This window comes from Phymastichus coffea, unplaced genomic scaffold, assembly GCF_024137745.1.
Source record: "Phymastichus coffea isolate CEN01 unplaced genomic scaffold, Cenicafe_Pcof_1.1 PCOF00029, whole genome shotgun sequence".
Taxonomy (NCBI): Eukaryota; Metazoa; Arthropoda; class Insecta; order Hymenoptera; family Eulophidae; genus Phymastichus; species Phymastichus coffea.
The window spans coordinates 1,388,233-1,409,094 of NW_026706840.1; positions in this window are offsets into that span (position 1 = coordinate 1,388,233).

A 20,862-nucleotide genomic window follows, 5' to 3' on the forward strand; every position below is an offset into this window, starting at 1 on the left:
GTAAGTTTGCAGAGGTTGAAAATATTAGTCTGATTTTTAAAGAACGATAGCGATAATTTTTATCGGAAAATTTATAGTATGTTCTATTATCCTTACGATGACCATGGCAATAGTTTAATAGAACAATAATGCACTAGTATTTTTTTCAGATACACTTATTCCTCGTTATAAGAAATAGCAGGCATGTGAATTTTTTCCTGATAAACCGTAATTTTGTAGAGGATGAGAATATTAGTCTGATTTTTAAAGAACCATAGAGATAATTTGCATTGGAAATTTCATAGGATGTTCCAAAATCCTTACGATTACAATGGAAACAGTTTACTAGAACAGCAGTGCACCAGTATTTCTTTCAGAGACACTTATTCCTCGTTATACTATATAGCAGGTATGTGAATCTCATCGAGACAAACCGTAATTTTGTAGAGGTTGAAAATATTAGTCTGATTTTTAAGAATGATAGCTATAATTTTTATCCGACAATTTATAGTATGTTCTAATATCCTTACGATGACCATGGCAATAGTTTAATAGAACAATAATGCACTAGTATTTTTTTCAGAGACACTTATTCCTCGTTATAAGAAATAGCAGGCATGTGAATTTTTTCCTGATAAACCGTAATTTTGTAGAGGATGAAAATATTAGTCTGATTTTTAAAGAACCATAGAGATAATTTTCATTGAAAATTTCATAGGATGTTCCAAAATCCTTACGATTACAATGGAAACAGTTTACTAGAACAGCAGTGCACCAGTATTTCTTTCAGAGACACTTATTCCTCGTTATACTATATAGCAGGTATGTGAATCTCATCGAGACAAACCGTAATTTTGTAGAGGTTGAAAATATTAGTCTGATTTTTAAGAATGATAGCGATAATTTTTATCGGACAATTTATAGTATGTTCTAATATCCTTACGATGACCATGGCAATAGTTTAATAGAACAATAATGCACTAGTATTTTTTTCAGATACACTTATTCCTCGTTCTAAGGAATAGCAGGCATGTGAATTTTTTCGAAACAGAACGTAAGTTTGCAGAGGTTGAAAATATTAGTCTGATTTTTAAAGAACGATAGCGATAATTTTTATCGGAAAATTTATAGTATGTTCTATTATCCTTACGATGACCATGGCAATAGTTTAATAGAACAATAATGCACTAGTATTTTGTTCAGATACACTTATTCCTTGTTCTAAGGAATAGCAGGCATGTGAATTTTTTCGAAACAGAACATAAGTTTGCCGAGGATGAAAATATTAGTGTGATTTTTAAAGAACGATAGAGATAAATTTTATCGGAAATTTTATAGAATGTTCTAAAATACTTACGATGACAATGGAAACAGTTTACTAGAACAGCTGTGCACAAGTATTTTTTTCAGAGACACTTATTCCTCGTTATACTATATAGCAGGCATGTGAATCTTATCGAGACAAACCGTAATTTTGTAGAGGTTGAAAATATTAGTCTGATTTTTAAGAATGATAGCTATAATTTTTATCGGACAATTTATAGTATGTTCTAAAATACTTACGATGACCATGGCAATAGTTTAATAGAACAATAATGCACTAGTATTTTTTTCAGATACACTTATTCCTCGTTCTAAGGAATAGCAGGCATGTGAATTTTTTCGAAACAGAACGTAAGTTTGCAGAGGATGAAAATATTAGTCTGATTTTTAAGAATGATAGCGATAATTTTTATCGGACAATTTATAGTATGTTCTAATATCCTTACGATGACCATGGTAATAGTTTAATAGAACAATAATGCACTAGTATTTTTTTCAGAGACACTTATTCCTCGTTATAAGAAATAGCAGGCATGTGAATTTTTTCCTGATAAACCGTAATTTTGTAGAGGATGAGAATATTAGTCTGATTTTTAAAGAACCATAGAGATAATTTTCATTGGAAATTTCATAGGATGTTCCAAAATCCTTACGATGACAATGGAAACAGTTTACTAGAACAGCAGTGCACCAGTATTTTTTTCAGAGACACTTATTCCTCGTTCTAAGGTATAGCAGGCATTTGAAACTTTTCGAAAAAAAACGTAAGTTTGCCGAGGATGAGAATATTTGTTTGATTTTTAAAGAACGATAGCGATAATTTTTATTGAAAAATTTATAGTATGTTCTAATATCCTTACGATGACCATGGCAATAGTTTAATAGAACAGTAATGCACTAGAATTTTTTTTTAGAGACACTTATTACTCGATATACGAAATAGCAGGCATGTGAATTTTTTCCGGACTAACCGTAATTTTGTAGAGGATGAAAATATTAGTCTGATTTTTAAGAATGGTAACGATAATTTTTATCTAAAAATTTATAGTATGTTCTAAAATCCTTACGATGACAATGGCTATAGTTTAAAAGAACAGTAATGCACTAGTATTTTTTCAGAGAGACATATTCCTCGTTATAAGAAATAGCAGGCATATGAATCTTTTTCGTACAAACCGTAATTATGTAGAGGATGAAAATATTAGTCTGATTTTTAAAAATGGTAACGATAATTTTTATCGGAAATTTTATAGGATGTTCTAAAATCCTTACGATGACAATGGAAACAGTTTACTAGAACAGCTGTGCACAAGTATTTTTTTCAGAGACACTTATTCCTCGTTATAAGAAATAGCAGGCATGTGAATTTTTTCCTGATAAACCGTAATTTTGTAGAGGATGAGAATATTAGTCTGATTTTTAAAGAACCATAGAGATAATTTGCATTGGAAATTTCATAGGATGTTCCAAAATCCTTACGATTACAATGGAAACAGTTTACTAGAACAGCAGTGCACCAGTATTACTTTCAGAGACACTTATTCCTCGTTATACTATATAGCAGGTATGTGAATCTCATCGAGACAAACCGTAATTTTGTAGAGGTTGAAAATATTAGTCTGATTTTTAAGAATGATAGCTATAATTTTTATCCGACAATTTATAGTATGTTCTAATATCCTTACGATGACCATGGCAATAGTTTAATAGAACAATAATGCACTAGTATTTTTTTCAGAGACACTTATTCCTCGTTATAAGAAATAGCAGGCATGTGAATTTTTTCCTGATAAACCGTAATTTTGTAGAGGATGAGAATATTAGTCTGATTTTGAAAGAACCATAGAGATAATTTTCATTGGAAATTTCATAGGATGTTCCAAAATCCTTACGATTACAATGGAAACAGTTTACTAGAACAGCAGTGCACCAGTATTTCTTTCAGAGACACTTATTCCTCGTTATACTATATAGCAGGTATGTGAATCTCATCGAGACAAACCGTAATTTTGTAGAGGTTGAAAATATTAGTCTGATTTTTAAGAATGATAGCGATAATTTTTATCGGACAATTTATAGTATGTTCTAATATCCTTACGATGACCATGGCAATAGTTTAATAGAACAATAATGCACTAGCATTTTTTCAGAGTGACATATTCCTCCTTATAAGAAATAGCAGGCATATAAATCTTTTTCGTACAAACCGTAATTATGTAGAGGATGAGAATATTTGTTTGATTTTTAAAGAACGATAGCGATAATTTTTATCGGAAAATTTATAGTATGTTCTATTATCCTTACGATGACCATGGCAATAGTTTAATAGAACAATAATGCACTAGTATTTTGTTCAGATACACATATTCCTTGTTCTAAGGAATAGCAGGCATGTGAATTTTTTCGAAACAGAACGTAAGTTTGCAGAGGATGAAAATATTAGTCTGATTTTTAAAGAACGATAGAGATAATTTTTATCTGAAAATTTATAGAATGTTCTAAAATACTTACGATGACCATGGCAATAGTTTAATAGAACAATAATGCACTAGTATTTTTTTCAGATACACTTATTCCTCGTTCTAAGGAATAGCAGGCATGTGAATTTTTTCCTGACAAACCGTAATTTTGTAGAGGTTGAAAATATTAGTCTGATTTTTAAGAATGATAGAGATAATTTTCATTGGAAATTTCATAGGATGTTCCAAAATCCTTACGATTACAATGGAAACAGTTTACTAGAACAGCAGTGCACCAGTATTTCTTTCAGAGACACTTATTCCTCGTTATACTATATAGCAGGTATGTGAATCTCATCGAGACAAACCGTAATTTTGTAGAGGTTGAAAATATTAGTCTGATTTTTAAGAATGATAGCGATAAATTTTATCGGAAATTTTATAGAATGTTCTAAAATCCTTACGATGACAATGGAAACAGTTTACTGGAACAGCAGTGCAACAGTATTTTTTTCAGAGACACTTATTCCTCGTTCTAAGGTCTAGCAGGCATTTGAAACTTTTCGAGACAAACCGTAATTTTGTAGAGTTTGAAAATATTAGTCTGATTTTTAAGAATGATAGCTATAATTTTTATCGGACAATTTATAGTATGTTCTAAAATACTTACGATGACCATGGCAATAGTTTAATAGAACAATAATGCACTAGTATTTTTTTCAGATACACTTATTCCTCGTTCTAAGGAATAGCAGGCATGTGAATTTTTTCGAAACAGAACGTAAGTTTGCAGAGGTTGAAAATATTAGTCTGATTTTTAAAGAACGATAGCGATAATTTTTATCGGAAAATTTATAGTATGTTCTATTATCCTTACGATGACCATGGCAATAGTTTAATAGAACAATAATGCACTAGTATTTTGTTCAGATACACTTATTCCTTGTTCTAAGGAATAGCAGGCATGTGAATTTTTTCGAAACAGAACATAAGTTTGCCGAGGATGAAAATATTAGTGTGATTTTTAAAGAACGATAGAGATAAATTTTATCGGACAATTTATAGTATGTTCTAATATCCTTACGATGACCATGGCAATAGTTTAATAGAACAATAATGCACTAGTATTTTTTTCAGAGACACTTATTCCTCGTTATAAGAAATAGCAGGCATGTGAATTTTTTCCTGATAAACCGTAATTTTGTAGAGGATGAGAATATTAGTCTGATTTTTAAAGAACCATAGAGATAATTTGCATTGGAAATTTCATAGGATGTTCCAAAATCCTTACGATTACAATGGAAACAGTTTACTAGAACAGCAGTGCACCAGTATTTCTTTCAGAGACACTTATTCCTCGTTATACTATATAGCAGGTATGTGAATCTCATCGAGACAAACCGTAATTTTGTAGAGGTTGAAAATATTAGTCTGATTTTTAAGAATGATAGCTATAATTTTTATCCGACAATTTATAGTATGTTCTAATATCCTTACGATGACCATGGCAATAGTTTAATAGAACAATAATGCACTAGTATTTTTTTCAGAGACACTTATTCCTCGTTATAAGAAATAGCAGGCATGTGAATTTTTTCCTGATAAACCGTAATTTTGTAGAGGATGAGAATATTAGTCTGATTTTTAAAGAACCATAGAGATAATTTTCATTGGAAATTTCATAGGATGTTCCAAAATCCTTACGATTACAATGGAAACAGTTTACTAGAACAGCAGTGCACCAGTATTTCTTTCAGAGACACTTATTCCTCGTTATACTATATAGCAGGTATGTGAATCTCATCGAGACAAACCGTAATTTTGTAGAGGTTGAAAATATTAGTCTGATTTTTAAGAATGATAGCGATAATTTTTATCGGACAATTTATAGTATGTTCTAATATCCTTACGATGACCATGGCAATAGTTTAATAGAACAATAATGCACTAGCATTTTTTCAGAGTGACATATTCCTCCTTATAAGAAATAGCAGGCATATGAATCTTTTTCGTACAAACCGTAATTATGTAGAGGATGAGAATATTTGTTTGATTTTTAAAGAACGATAGCGATAATTTTTATCGGAAAATTTATAGTATGTTCTATTATCCTTACGATGACCATGGCAATAGTTTAATAGAACAATAATGCACTAGTATTTTGTTCAGATACACATATTCCTTGTTCTAAGGAATAGCAGGCATGTGAATTTTTTCGAAACAGAACGTAAGTTTGCAGAGGATGAAAATATTAGTGTGATTTTTAATGAACGATAGACATAATTTTCATTAGAAATTTTATAGAATGTTCTAAAATCCTTGCGATGACAATAGAAACAGTTAACTAGAACAGCTGTGCACCAGTATTTTTTCAGATACACTTATTCCTCGTTCTAAGGAATAGCAGGCATGTGAATTTTTTCGAAACAGAACGTAAGTTTGCAGAGGATAATAATATTAGTCTGATTTTTAAAGAACGATAGAGATAATTTTTATCTGAAAATTTATAGTATGTTATAATATCCTTACGATGGCCATGGCAATAGTTTAATAGAACAATAATGCACTAGTATTTTTTTCAGAGACACTTATTCCTCGTTATAAGAAATAGCAGGCATGTGAATTTTTTCCTGATAAACCGTAATTTTGTAGAGGATGAGAATATTTGTTTGATTTTTAAAGATAGATAGCGATAATTTTTATTTGAAAATTTATAGCATGTTCTAAAATCCTTACGATGACAATGGCAATAGTTTAATAGAACAGTAATGCACTAGTATTTTTTTCATAGAGACATATTCCTCGTTATACGAAATAGCAGGCATGTGAATTTTTTCCGGACTAACCGTAATTTTGTAGAGGATGAAAATATTAGTCTGATTTTTAAGAATGGTAGCGATAATTTTTATCGGAAAATTTATAGTATGTTCTAATATCCTTACGATGACCATGGCGATAGTTTAATAGAACAATAATGCACTAGTATTTTTTTCAGATACACTTATTCCTCGTTCTAAGGAATAGCAGGCATGTGAATTTTTTCGAAGCAGAACATAAGTTTGCAGAGGATGAAAATATTAGTCTGATTTTTAAAGAACGATAGAAATAATTTTTATCGGAAAATTTATAGAATGTTCTAAAATCCTTGTGATGACAATGGAAACAGTTTACTAGAATAGCAGTGCACCAGTATTTTTTTCAGAGACACTTATTCCTCGTTATACTATATAGCAGGCATGTGAATCTTATCGAGACAAACCGTAATTTTGTAGAGGATGAAAATATTAGTCTGATTTTTAAGATTGATAGAGATAATTTTTATCGGAATTATTATAGAATGTTCTAAAATCCTTACGATGACAATGGCTATAGTTTAATAGAACAGTAATGCACTAGTATTTTTTCAGAGAGACATATTCCTCGTTATAAGAAATAGCAGGCTTTTGAATCTTTTTCGTACAAACCGTAATTATGTAGAGGATGAGAATATTTGTTTGATTTTTAAAGAACGATAGCGATAATTTTTATCGGAAAATTTATAGTATGTTCTAATATCCTTACGATGACCATGGCAATAGTTTAATAGAACAGTAATGCACTAGTATTTTTTTCAGAGACATATTCCTCGTTAAAAGAAATAGCACGCATGTGAATTTTTTCGAAGCAGAACATAAGTTTGCAGAGGATGAAAATATTAGTCTGATTTTTAAAGAACGATAGAAATAATTTTTATCGGAAAATTTATAGAGTCTTCTAAAATCCTTGTGATGACAATGGAAACAGTTTACTAGAATAGCAGTGCACCAGTATTTTTTTCAGAGACACTTATTCCTCGTTATACTATATAGCAGGCATGTGAATCTTATCGAGACAAACCGTAATTTTGTAGAGGTTGAAAATATTAGTCTGATTTTTAAGAATGGCAGCGATAATTTTTATCGGAAAATTTATAGTATGTTCTAATATCCTTACGATGACCATGGCGATAGTTTAATAGAACAATAATGCACTAGTATTTTTTTCAGATACACTTATTCCTCGTTCTAAGGAATAGCAGGCATGTGAATTTTTTCGAAGCAGAACATAAGTTTGCAGAGGATGAAAATATTAGTCTGATTTTTAAAGAACGATAGAAATAATTTTTATCGGAAAATTTATAGAATGTTCTAAAATCCTTGCGATGACAATGGAAACAGTTTACTAGAATAGCAGTGCACCAGTATTTTTTTCAGAGACACTTATTCCTCGTTCTAAGGAATAGCAGGCATGTGAATTTTTTCGAAACAGAACGTAAGTTTGCAGAGGATGAAAATATTAGTCTGTTTTTTAAGAATGATAGCGATAATTTTTATCGGACAATTTATAGTATGTTCTAATATCCTTACGATGACCATGGCAATAGTTTAATAGAACAATAATGCACTAGTATTTTTTTCAGAGACACTTATTCCTCGTTATAAGAAATAGCAGGCATGTGAATTTTTTCCTGATAAACCGTAATTTTGTAGAGGATGAGAATATTAGTCTGATTTTTAAAGAACCATAGAGATAATTTTCATTGGAAATTTCATAGGATGTTCCAAAATCCTTACGATGACAATGGAAAAAGTTTACTAGAACAGCAGTGCACCAGTATTTTTTTCAGAGACACTTATTCCTCGTTCTAAGGTATAGCAGGCATTTGAAACTTTTCGAAAAAAAACGTAAGTTTGCCGAGGATGAGAATATTTGTTTGATTTTTAAAGAACGATAGCGATAATTTTTATTGAAAAATTTATAGTATGTTCTAATATCCTTACGATGACCATGGCAATAGTTTAATAGAACAGTAATGCACTAGAATTTTTTTTTAGAGACACTTATTACTCGATATACGAAATAGCAGGCATGTGAATTTTTTCCGGACTAACCGTAATTTTGTAGAGGATGAAAATATTAGTCTGATTTTTAAGAATGGTAACGATAATTTTTATCTAAAAATTTATAGTATGTTCTAAAATCCTTACGATGACAATGGCTATAGTTTAAAAGAACAGTAATGCACTAGTATTTTTTCAGAGAGACATATTCCTCGTTATAAGAAATAGCAGGCATATGAATCTTTTTCGTACAAACCGTAATTATGTAGAGGATGAGAATATTTGTTTGATTTTTAAAGAACGATAGCGATAATTTTTATCGGAAAATTTATAGTATGTTCTATTATCCTTACGATGACCATGGCAATAGTTTAATAGAACAATAATGCACTAGTATTTTGTTCAGATACACATATTCCTTGTTCTAAGGAATAGCAGGCATGTGAATTTTTTCGAAACAGAACGTAAGTTTGCAGAGGATGAAAATATTAGTCTGATTTTTAAAGAACGATAGAGATAATTTTTATCTGAAAATTTATAGAATGTTCTAAAGTACTTACGATGACCATGGCAATAGTTTAATAGAACAATAATGCACTAGTATTTTTTTCAGATACACTTATTCCTCGTTCTAAGGAATAGCAGGCATGTGAATTTTTTCCTGACAAACCGTAATTTTGTAGAGGTTGAAAATATTAGTCTGATTTTTAAAGAACGATAGAGATAAATTTTATCGGAAATTTTATAGAATGTTCTAAAATCCTTATGATGACAATGGAAACAGTTTACTAGAACAGCAGTGCAACAGTATTTTTTTCAGAGACACTTATTCCTCGTTCTAAGGTCTAGCAGGCATTTGAAACTTTTCGAGACAAACCGTAATTTTGTAGAGTTTGAAAATATTAGTCTGATTTTTAAGAATGATAGCTATAATTTTTATCGGACAATTTATAGTATGTTCTAAAATACTTACGATGACCATGGCAATAGTTTAATAGAACAATAATGCACTAGTATTTTTTTCAGATACACTTATTCCTCGTTCTAAGGAATAGCAGGCATGTGAATTTTTTCGAAACAGAACGTAAGTTTGCAGAGGTTGAAAATATTAGTCTGATTTTTAAAGAACGATAGCGATAATTTTTATCGGAAAATTTATAGTATGTTCTATTATCCTTACGATGACCATGGCAATAGTTTAATAGAACAATAATGCACTAGTATTTTGTTCAGATACACTTATTCCTTGTTCTAAGGAATAGCAGGCATGTGAATTTTTTCGAAACAGAACATAAGTTTGCCGAGGATGAAAATATTAGTGTGATTTTTAAAGAACGATAGAGATAAATTTTATCGGACAATTTATAGTATGTTCTAATATCCTTACGATGACCATGGCAATAGTTTAATAGAACAATAATGCACTAGTATTTTTTTCAGAGACACTTATTCCTCGTTATAAGAAATAGCAGGCATGTGAATTTTTTCCTGATAAACCGTAATTTTGTAGAGGATGAGAATATTAGTCTGATTTTTAAAGAACCATAGAGATAATTTTCATTGGAAATTTCATAGGATGTTCCAAAATCCTTACGATGACAATGGAAACAGTTTACTAGAACAGCAGTGCACCAGTATTTTTTTCAGAGACACTTATTCCTCGTTCTAAGGTATAGCAGGCATTTGAAACTTTTCGAAAAAAAACGTAAGGTTGCCGAGGATGAGAATATTTGTTTGATTTTTAAAGAACGATAGCGATAATTTTTATTGAAAAATTTATAGTATGTTCTAATATCCTTACGATGACCATGGCAATAGTTTAATAGAACAGTAATGCACTAGAATTTTTTTTTAGAGACACTTATTACTCGATATACGAAATAGCAGGCATGTGAATTTTTTCCGGACTAACCGTAATTTTGTAGAGGATGAAAATATTAGTCTGATTTTTAAGAATGGTAACGATAATTTTTATCTAAAAATTTATAGTATGTTCTAAAATCCTTACGATGACAATGGCTATAGTTTAAAAGAACAGTAATGCACTAGTATTTTTTCAGAGAGACATATTCCTCGTTATAAGAAATAGCAGGCATATGAATCTTTTTCGTACAAACCGTAATTATGTAGAGGATGAAAATATTAGTCTGATTTTTAAAAATGGTAACGATAATTTTTATCGGAAATTTTATAGGATGTTCTAAAATCCTTACGATGACAATGGAAACAGTTTACTAGAACAGCTGTGCACAAGTATTTTTTTCAGAGACACTTATTCCTCGTTATAAGAAATAGCAGGCATGTGAATTTTTTCCTGATAAACCGTAATTTTGTAGAGGATGAGAATATTAGTCTGATTTTTAAAGAACCATAGAGATAATTTGCATTGGAAATTTCATAGGATGTTCCAAAATCCTTACGATTACAATGGAAACAGTTTACTAGAACAGCAGTGCACCAGTATTTCTTTCAGAGACACTTATTCCTCGTTATACTATATAGCAGGTATGTGAATCTCATCGAGACAAACCGTAATTTTGTAGAGGTTGAAAATATTAGTCTGATTTTTAAGAATGATAGCGATAATTTTTATCGGACAATTTATAGTATGTTCTAATATCCTTACGATGACCATGGCAATAGTTTAATAGAACAATAATGCACTAGTATTTTTTTCAGATACACTTATTCCTCGTTCTAAGGAATAGCAGGCATGTGAATTTTTTCGAAACAGAACGTAAGTTTGCAGAGGTTGAAAATATTAGTCTGATTTTTAAAGAACGATAGCGATAATTTTTATCGGAAAATTTATAGTATGTTCTATTATCCTTACGATGACCATGGCAATAGTTTAATAGAACAATAATGCACTAGTATTTTTTTCAGATACACTTATTCCTCGTTATAAGAAATAGCAGGCATGTGAATTTTTTCCTGATAAACCGTAATTTTGTAGAGGATGAGAATATTAGTCTGATTTTTAAAGAACCATAGAGATAATTTGCATTGGAAATTTCATAGGATGTTCCAAAATCCTTACGATTACAATGGAAACAGTTTACTAGAACAGCAGTGCACCAGTATTTCTTTCAGAGACACTTATTCCTCGTTATACTATATAGCAGGTATGTGAATCTCATCGAGACAAACCGTAATTTTGTAGAGGTTGAAAATATTAGTCTGATTTTTAAGAATGATAGCTATAATTTTTATCCGACAATTTATAGTATGTTCTAATATCCTTACGATGACCATGGCAATAGTTTAATAGAACAATAATGCACTAGTATTTTTTTCAGAGACACTTATTCCTCGTTATAAGAAATAGCAGGCATGTGAATTTTTTCCTGATAAACCGTAATTTTGTAGAGGATGAAAATATTAGTCTGATTTTTAAAGAACCATAGAGATAATTTTCATTGAAAATTTCATAGGATGTTCCAAAATCCTTACGATTACAATGGAAACAGTTTACTAGAACAGCAGTGCACCAGTATTTCTTTCAGAGACACTTATTCCTCGTTATACTATATAGCAGGTATGTGAATCTCATCGAGACAAACCGTAATTTTGTAGAGGTTGAAAATATTAGTCTGATTTTTAAGAATGATAGCGATAATTTTTATCGGACAATTTATAGTATGTTCTAATATCCTTACGATGACCATGGCAATAGTTTAATAGAACAATAATGCACTAGTATTTTTTTCAGATACACTTATTCCTCGTTCTAAGGAATAGCAGGCATGTGAATTTTTTCGAAACAGAACGTAAGTTTGCAGAGGTTGAAAATATTAGTCTGATTTTTAAAGAACGATAGCGATAATTTTTATCGGAAAATTTATAGTATGTTCTATTATCCTTACGATGACCATGGCAATAGTTTAATAGAACAATAATGCACTAGTATTTTGTTCAGATACACTTATTCCTTGTTCTAAGGAATAGCAGGCATGTGAATTTTTTCGAAACAGAACATAAGTTTGCCGAGGATGAAAATATTAGTGTGATTTTTAAAGAACGATAGAGATAAATTTTATCGGAAATTTTATAGAATGTTCTAAAATACTTACGATGACAATGGAAACAGTTTACTAGAACAGCTGTGCACAAGTATTTTTTTCAGAGACACTTATTCCTCGTTATACTATATAGCAGGCATGTGAATCTTATGGAGACAAACCGTAATTTTGTAGAGGTTGAAAATATTAGTCTGATTTTTAAGAATGATAGCTATAATTTTTATCGGACAATTTATAGTATGTTCTAAAATACTTACGATGACCATGGCAATAGTTTAATAGAACAATAATGCACTAGTATTTTTTTCAGATACACTTATTCCTCGTTCTAAGGAATAGCAGGCATGTGAATTTTTTCGAAACAGAACGTAAGTTTGCAGAGGATGAAAATATTAGTCTGATTTTTAAGAATGATAGCGATAATTTTTATCGGACAATTTATAGTATGTTCTAATATCCTTACGATGACCATGGTAATAGTTTAATAGAACAATAATGCACTAGTATTTTTTTCAGAGACACTTATTCCTCGTTATAAGAAATAGCAGGCATGTGAATTTTTTCCTGATAAACCGTAATTTTGTAGAGGATGAGAATATTAGTCTGATTTTTAAAGAACCATAGAGATAATTTTCATTGGAAATTTCATAGGATGTTCCAAAATCCTTACGATGACAATGGAAACAGTTTACTAGAACAGCAGTGCACCAGTATTTTTTTCAGAGACACTTATTCCTCGTTCTAAGGTATAGCAGGCATTTGAAACTTTTCGAAAAAAAACGTAAGTTTGCCGAGGATGAGAATATTTGTTTGATTTTTAAAGAACGATAGCGATAATTTTTATTGAAAAATTTATAGTATGTTCTAATATCCTTACGATGACCATGGCAATAGTTTAATAGAACAGTAATGCACTAGAATTTTTTTTTAGAGACACTTATTACTCGATATACGAAATAGCAGGCATGTGAATTTTTTCCGGACTAACCGTAATTTTGTAGAGGATGAAAATATTAGTCTGATTTTTAAGAATGGTAACGATAATTTTTATCTAAAAATTTATAGTATGTTCTAAAATCCTTACGATGACAATGGCTATAGTTTAAAAGAACAGTAATGCACTAGTATTTTTTCAGAGAGACATATTCCTCGTTATAAGAAATAGCAGGCATATGAATCTTTTTCGTACAAACCGTAATTATGTAGAGGATGAAAATATTAGTCTGATTTTTAAAAATGGTAACGATAATTTTTATCGGAAATTTTATAGGATGTTCTAAAATCCTTACGATGACAATGGAAACAGTTTACTAGAACAGCTGTGCACAAGTATTTTTTTCAGAGACACTTATTCCTCGTTATAAGAAATAGCAGGCATGTGAATTTTTTCCTGATAAACCGTAATTTTGTAGAGGATGAGAATATTAGTCTGATTTTTAAAGAACCATAGAGATAATTTGCATTGGAAATTTCATAGGATGTTCCAAAATCCTTACGATTACAATGGAAACAGTTTACTAGAACAGCAGTGCACCAGTATTACTTTCAGAGACACTTATTCCTCGTTATACTATATAGCAGGTATGTGAATCTCATCGAGACAAACCGTAATTTTGTAGAGGTTGAAAATATTAGTCTGATTTTTAAGAATGATAGCTATAATTTTTATCCGACAATTTATAGTATGTTCTAATATCCTTACGATGACCATGGCAATAGTTTAATAGAACAATAATGCACTAGTATTTTTTTCAGAGACACTTATTCCTCGTTATAAGAAATAGCAGGCATGTGAATTTTTTCCTGATAAACCGTAATTTTGTAGAGGATGAGAATATTAGTCTGATTTTGAAAGAACCATAGAGATAATTTTCATTGGAAATTTCATAGGATGTTCCAAAATCCTTACGATTACAATGGAAACAGTTTACTAGAACAGCAGTGCACCAGTATTTCTTTCAGAGACACTTATTCCTCGTTATACTATATAGCAGGTATGTGAATCTCATCGAGACAAACCGTAATTTTGTAGAGGTTGAAAATATTAGTCTGATTTTTAAGAATGATAGCGATAATTTTTATCGGACAATTTATAGTATGTTCTAATATCCTTACGATGACCATGGCAATAGTTTAATAGAACAATAATGCACTAGCATTTTTTCAGAGTGACATATTCCTCCTTATAAGAAATAGCAGGCATATAAATCTTTTTCGTACAAACCGTAATTATGTAGAGGATGAGAATATTTGTTTGATTTTTAAAGAACGATAGCGATAATTTTTATCGGAAAATTTATAGTATGTTCTATTATCCTTACGATGACCATGGCAATAGTTTAATAGAACAATAATGCACTAGTATTTTGTTCAGATACACATATTCCTTGTTCTAAGGAATAGCAGGCATGTGAATTTTTTCGAAACAGAACGTAAGTTTGCAGAGGATGAAAATATTAGTCTGATTTTTAAAGAACGATAGAGATAATTTTTATCTGAAAATTTATAGAATGTTCTAAAATACTTACGATGACCATGGCAATAGTTTAATAGAACAATAATGCACTAGTATTTTTTTCAGATACACTTATTCCTCGTTCTAAGGAATAGCAGGCATGTGAATTTTTTCCTGACAAACCGTAATTTTGTAGAGGTTGAAAATATTAGTCTGATTTTTAAGAATGATAGAGATAATTTTCATTGGAAATTTCATAGGATGTTCCAAAATCCTTACGATTACAATGGAAACAGTTTACTAGAACAGCAGTGCACCAGTATTTCTTTCAGAGACACTTATTCCTCGTTATACTATATAGCAGGTATGTGAATCTCATCGAGACAAACCGTAATTTTGTAGAGGTTGAAAATATTAGTCTGATTTTTAAGAATGATAGCGATAAATTTTATCGGAAATTTTATAGAATGTTCTAAAATCCTTACGATGACAATGGAAACAGTTTACTGGAACAGCAGTGCAACAGTATTTTTTTCAGAGACACTTATTCCTCGTTCTAAGGTCTAGCAGGCATTTGAAACTTTTCGAGACAAACCGTAATTTTGTAGAGTTTGAAAATATTAGTCTGATTTTTAAGAATGATAGCTATAATTTTTATCGGACAATTTATAGTATGTTCTAAAATACTTACGATGACCATGGCAATAGTTTAATAGAACAATAATGCACTAGTATTTTTTTCAGATACACTTATTCCTCGTTCTAAGGAATAGCAGGCATGTGAATTTTTTCGAAACAGAACGTAAGTTTGCAGAGGTTGAAAATATTAGTCTGATTTTTAAAGAACGATAGCGATAATTTTTATCGGAAAATTTATAGTATGTTCTATTATCCTTACGATGACCATGGCAATAGTTTAATAGAACAATAATGCACTAGTATTTTGTTCAGATACACTTATTCCTTGTTCTAAGGAATAGCAGGCATGTGAATTTTTTCGAAACAGAACATAAGTTTGCCGAGGATGAAAATATTAGTGTGATTTTTAAAGAACGATAGAGATAAATTTTATCGGACAATTTATAGTATGTTCTAATATCCTTACGATGACCATGGCAATAGTTTAATAGAACAATAATGCACTAGTATTTTTTTCAGAGACACTTATTCCTCGTTATAAGAAATAGCAGGCATGTGAATTTTTTCCTGATAAACCGTAATTTTGTAGAGGATGAGAATATTAGTCTGATTTTTAAAGAACCATAGAGATAATTTGCATTGGAAATTTCATAGGATGTTCCAAAATCCTTACGATTACAATGGAAACAGTTTACTAGAACAGCAGTGCACCAGTATTTCTTTCAGAGACACTTATTCCTCGTTATACTATATAGCAGGTATGTGAATCTCATCGAGACAAACCGTAATTTTGTAGAGGTTGAAAATATTAGTCTGATTTTTAAGAATGATAGCTATAATTTTTATCCGACAATTTATAGTATGTTCTAATATCCTTACGATGACCATGGCAATAGTTTAATAGAACAATAATGCACTAGTATTTTTTTCAGAGACACTTATTCCTCGTTATAAGAAATAGCAGGCATGTGAATTTTTTCCTGATAAACCGTAATTTTGTAGAGGATGAGAATATTAGTCTGATTTTTAAAGAACCATAGAGATAATTTTCATTGGAAATTTCATAGGATGTTCCAAAATCCTTACGATTACAATGGAAACAGTTTACTAGAACAGCAGTGCACCAGTATTTCTTTCAGAGACACTTATTCCTCGTTATACTATATAGCAGGTATGTGAATCTCATCGAGACAAACCGTAATTTTGTAGAGGTTGAAAATATTAGTCTGATTTTTAAGAATGATAGCGATAATTTTTATCGGACAATTTATAGTATGTTCTAATATCCTTACGATGACCATGGCAATAGTTTAATAGAACAATAATGCACTAGCATTTTTTCAGAGTGACATATTCCTCCTTATAAGAAATAGCAGGCATATGAATCTTTTTCGTACAAACCGTAATTATGTAGAGGATGAGAATATTTGTTTGATTTTTAAAGAACGATAGCGATAATTTTTATCGGAAAATTTATAGTATGTTCTATTATCCTTACGATGACCATGGCAATAGTTTAATAGAACAATAATGCACTAGTATTTTGTTCAGATACACATATTCCTTGTTCTAAGGAATAGCAGGCATGTGAATTTTTTCGAAACAGAACGTAAGTTTGCAGAGGATGAAAATATTAGTGTGATTTTTAATGAACGATAGACATAATTTTCATTAGAAATTTTATAGAATGTTCTAAAATCCTTGCGATGACAATAGAAACAGTTAACTAGAACAGCTGTGCACCAGTATTTTTTCAGATACACTTATTCCTCGTTCTAAGGAATAGCAGGCATGTGAATTTTTTCGAAACAGAACGTAAGTTTGCAGAGGATAATAATATTAGTCTGATTTTTAAAGAACGATAGAGATAATTTTTATCTGAAAATTTATAGTATGTTATAATATCCTTACGATGGCCATGGCAATAGTTTAATAGAACAATAATGCACTAGTATTTTTTTCAGAGACACTTATTCCTCGTTATAAGAAATAGCAGGCATGTGAATTTTTTCCTGATAAACCGTAATTTTGTAGAGGATGAGAATATTTGTTTGATTTTTAAAGATAGATAGCGATAATTTTTATTTGAAAATTTATAGCATGTTCTAAAATCCTTACGATGACAATGGCAATAGTTTAATAGAACAGTAATGCACTAGTATTTTTTTCATAGAGACATATTCCTCGTTATACGAAATAGCAGGCATGTGAATTTTTTCCGTACTAACCGTAATTTTGTAGAGGATGAAAATATTAGTCTGATTTTTAAGAATGGTAGCGATAATTTTTATCGGAAAATTTATAGTATGTTCTAATATCCTTACGATGACCATGGCGATAGTTTAATAGAACAATAATGCACTAGTATTTTTTTCAGATACACTTATTCCTCGTTCTAAGGAATAGCAGGCATGTGAATTTTTTCGAAGCAGAACATAAGTTTGCAGAGGATGAAAATATTAGTCTGATTTTTAAAGAACGATAGAAATAATTTTTATCGGAAAATTTATAGAATGTTCTAAAATCCTTGTGATGACAATGGAAACAGTTTACTAGAATAGCAGTGCACCAGTATTTTTTTCAGAGACACTTATTCCTCGTTATACTATATAGCAGGCATGTGAATCTTATCGAGACAAACCGTAATTTTGTAGAGGATGAAAATATTAGTCTGATTTTTAAGATTGATAGAGATAATTTTTATCGGAATTATTATAGAATGTTCTAAAATCCTTACGATGACAATGGCTATAGTTTAATAGAACAGTAATGCACTAGTATTTTTTCAGAGAGACATATTCCTCGTTATAAGAAATAGCAGGCTTTTGAATCTTTTTCGTACAAACCGTAATTATGTAGAGGATGAGAATATTTGTTTGATTTTTAAAGAACGATAGCGATAATTTTTATCGGAAAATTTATAGTATGTTCTAATATCCTTACGATGACCATGGCAATAGTTTAATAGAACAGTAATGCACTAGTATTTTTTTCAGAGACATATTCCTCGTTAAAAGAAATAGCACGCATGTGAATTTTTTCGAAGCAGAACATAAGTTTGCAGAGGATGAAAATATTAGTCTGATTTTTAAAGAACGATAGAAATAATTTTTATCGGAAAATTTATAGAGTCTTCTAAAATCCTTGTGATGACAATGGAAACAGTTTACTAGAATAGCAGTGCACCAGTATTTTTTTCAGAGACACTTATTCCTCGTTATACTATATAGCAGGCATGTGAATCTTATCGAGTCAAACCGTAATTTTGTAGAGGTTGAAAATATTAGTCTGATTTTTAAGAATGGCAGCGATAATTTTTATCGGAAAATTTATAGTATGTTCTAATATCCTTACGATGACCATGGCGATAGTTTAATAGAACAATAATGCACTAGTATTTTTTTCAGATACACTTATTCCTCGTTCTAAGGAATAGCAGGCATGTGAATTTTTTCGAAGCAGAACATAAGTTTGCAGAGGATGAAAATATTAGTCTGATTTTTAAAGAACGATAGAAATAATTTTTATCGGAAAATTTATAGAATGTTCTAAAATCCTTGCGATGACAATGGAAACAGTTTACTAGAATAGCAGTGCACCAGTATTTTTTTCAGAGACACTTATTCCTCGTTATACTATATAGCAGGCATGTGAATCTTATCGAGACAAACCGTAATTTTGTAGAGGTTGAAAATATTAGTCTGATTTTTAAGAATGGCAGCGATAATTTTTATCGGAAAATTTATAGTATGTTCTAATATCTTTACGATGACCATGCCAATAGTTTAATAGAACAATAATACACTAGTATTTTTTCAGAAAGACATATTCCTCGTTATAAGAAAGAGCAGGCATATGAATCTTTTTCGTATTAACCGTAATTATGTAGAGGATGAAAATATTAGTCTGATTTTTAAAAATGGTAACGATAATTTTTATCGGAAATTTTATAGGATGTTCTAAAATCCTTACGATGACAATGGCAATAGTTTAATAGAACAATAATGCACTAATATTTTTTCAGAGTGACATATTCCTCGTTATACGAAATAGCAGGCATGTGAATTATTTCCTGACAAACCGTGATTTTGTAGAGGATGAGAATATTAGTCTGATTTTTAAAGAACGATAGAGATAATTTTCATTGGAAATTTTATAAAATGTTCTAATATCCTTACGATGACCATGGCAATAGTTTAATAGAACAATAATGCACTAGTATTTTTTTCAGATACACTTATTCCTCGTGCTAAGGAATAGCAGGCATGTGAATTTTTTCGAAACAGAACGTAAGTTTGCAGAGGATGAAAATATTAGTCTGATTTTTAAAGAACGAAAGAGATAATTTTTATCTGAAAATTTATAGAATGTTCTAAAACACTTACGATGACCATGGCAATAGTTTAATTGAACAATAATGCACTAGCATTTTTTCAGAGTGACATATTCCTCGTTATAAGAAATAGCAGGCATATGAATCTTTTTCCTACAAACCGTAATTATGTAGAGGATGAAAATATTAGTCTGATTTTTAAAGAACGATAGAGATAATTTTTATCTGAAAATTTATAGAATGTTCTAAAATACTTACGATGACCATGGCAATAGTTTAATAGAACAATAATGCACTAGTATTTTTTTCAGAGACACTTATTCCTCGTTATAAGAAATAGCAGGCATGTGAATTTTTTCCTGATAAACCGTAATTTTGTAGAAGATGAAAATATTAGACTGATTTTTAAAGAACTATAGAGATAATTTTCATTGGAAATTTTATAGGATGTTCCAAAATCCTTACGATTACAATAGCAATAGTTTAATAGAACTATAATGCACTAGCATTTTTTCAGAGTGACATATTCCTCGTTATAAGAAATAGCAGGCATAAGAATCTTTTTCGTACAAACCGTAATTATGTAGAGGATGAGAATATTTGTTTGATTTTTAAAGAACGATAGCGATAATCTTTATCGGAAAATTTATAGTATGTTCTATTATCCTTACGATGACCATGGCAATAGTTTAATAGAACAATAATGCACTAGTATTTTGTTCAGATACACTTATTCCTTGTTCTAAGGAATAGCAGGCATGTGAATTTTTTCGAAACAGAACATAAGTTTGCA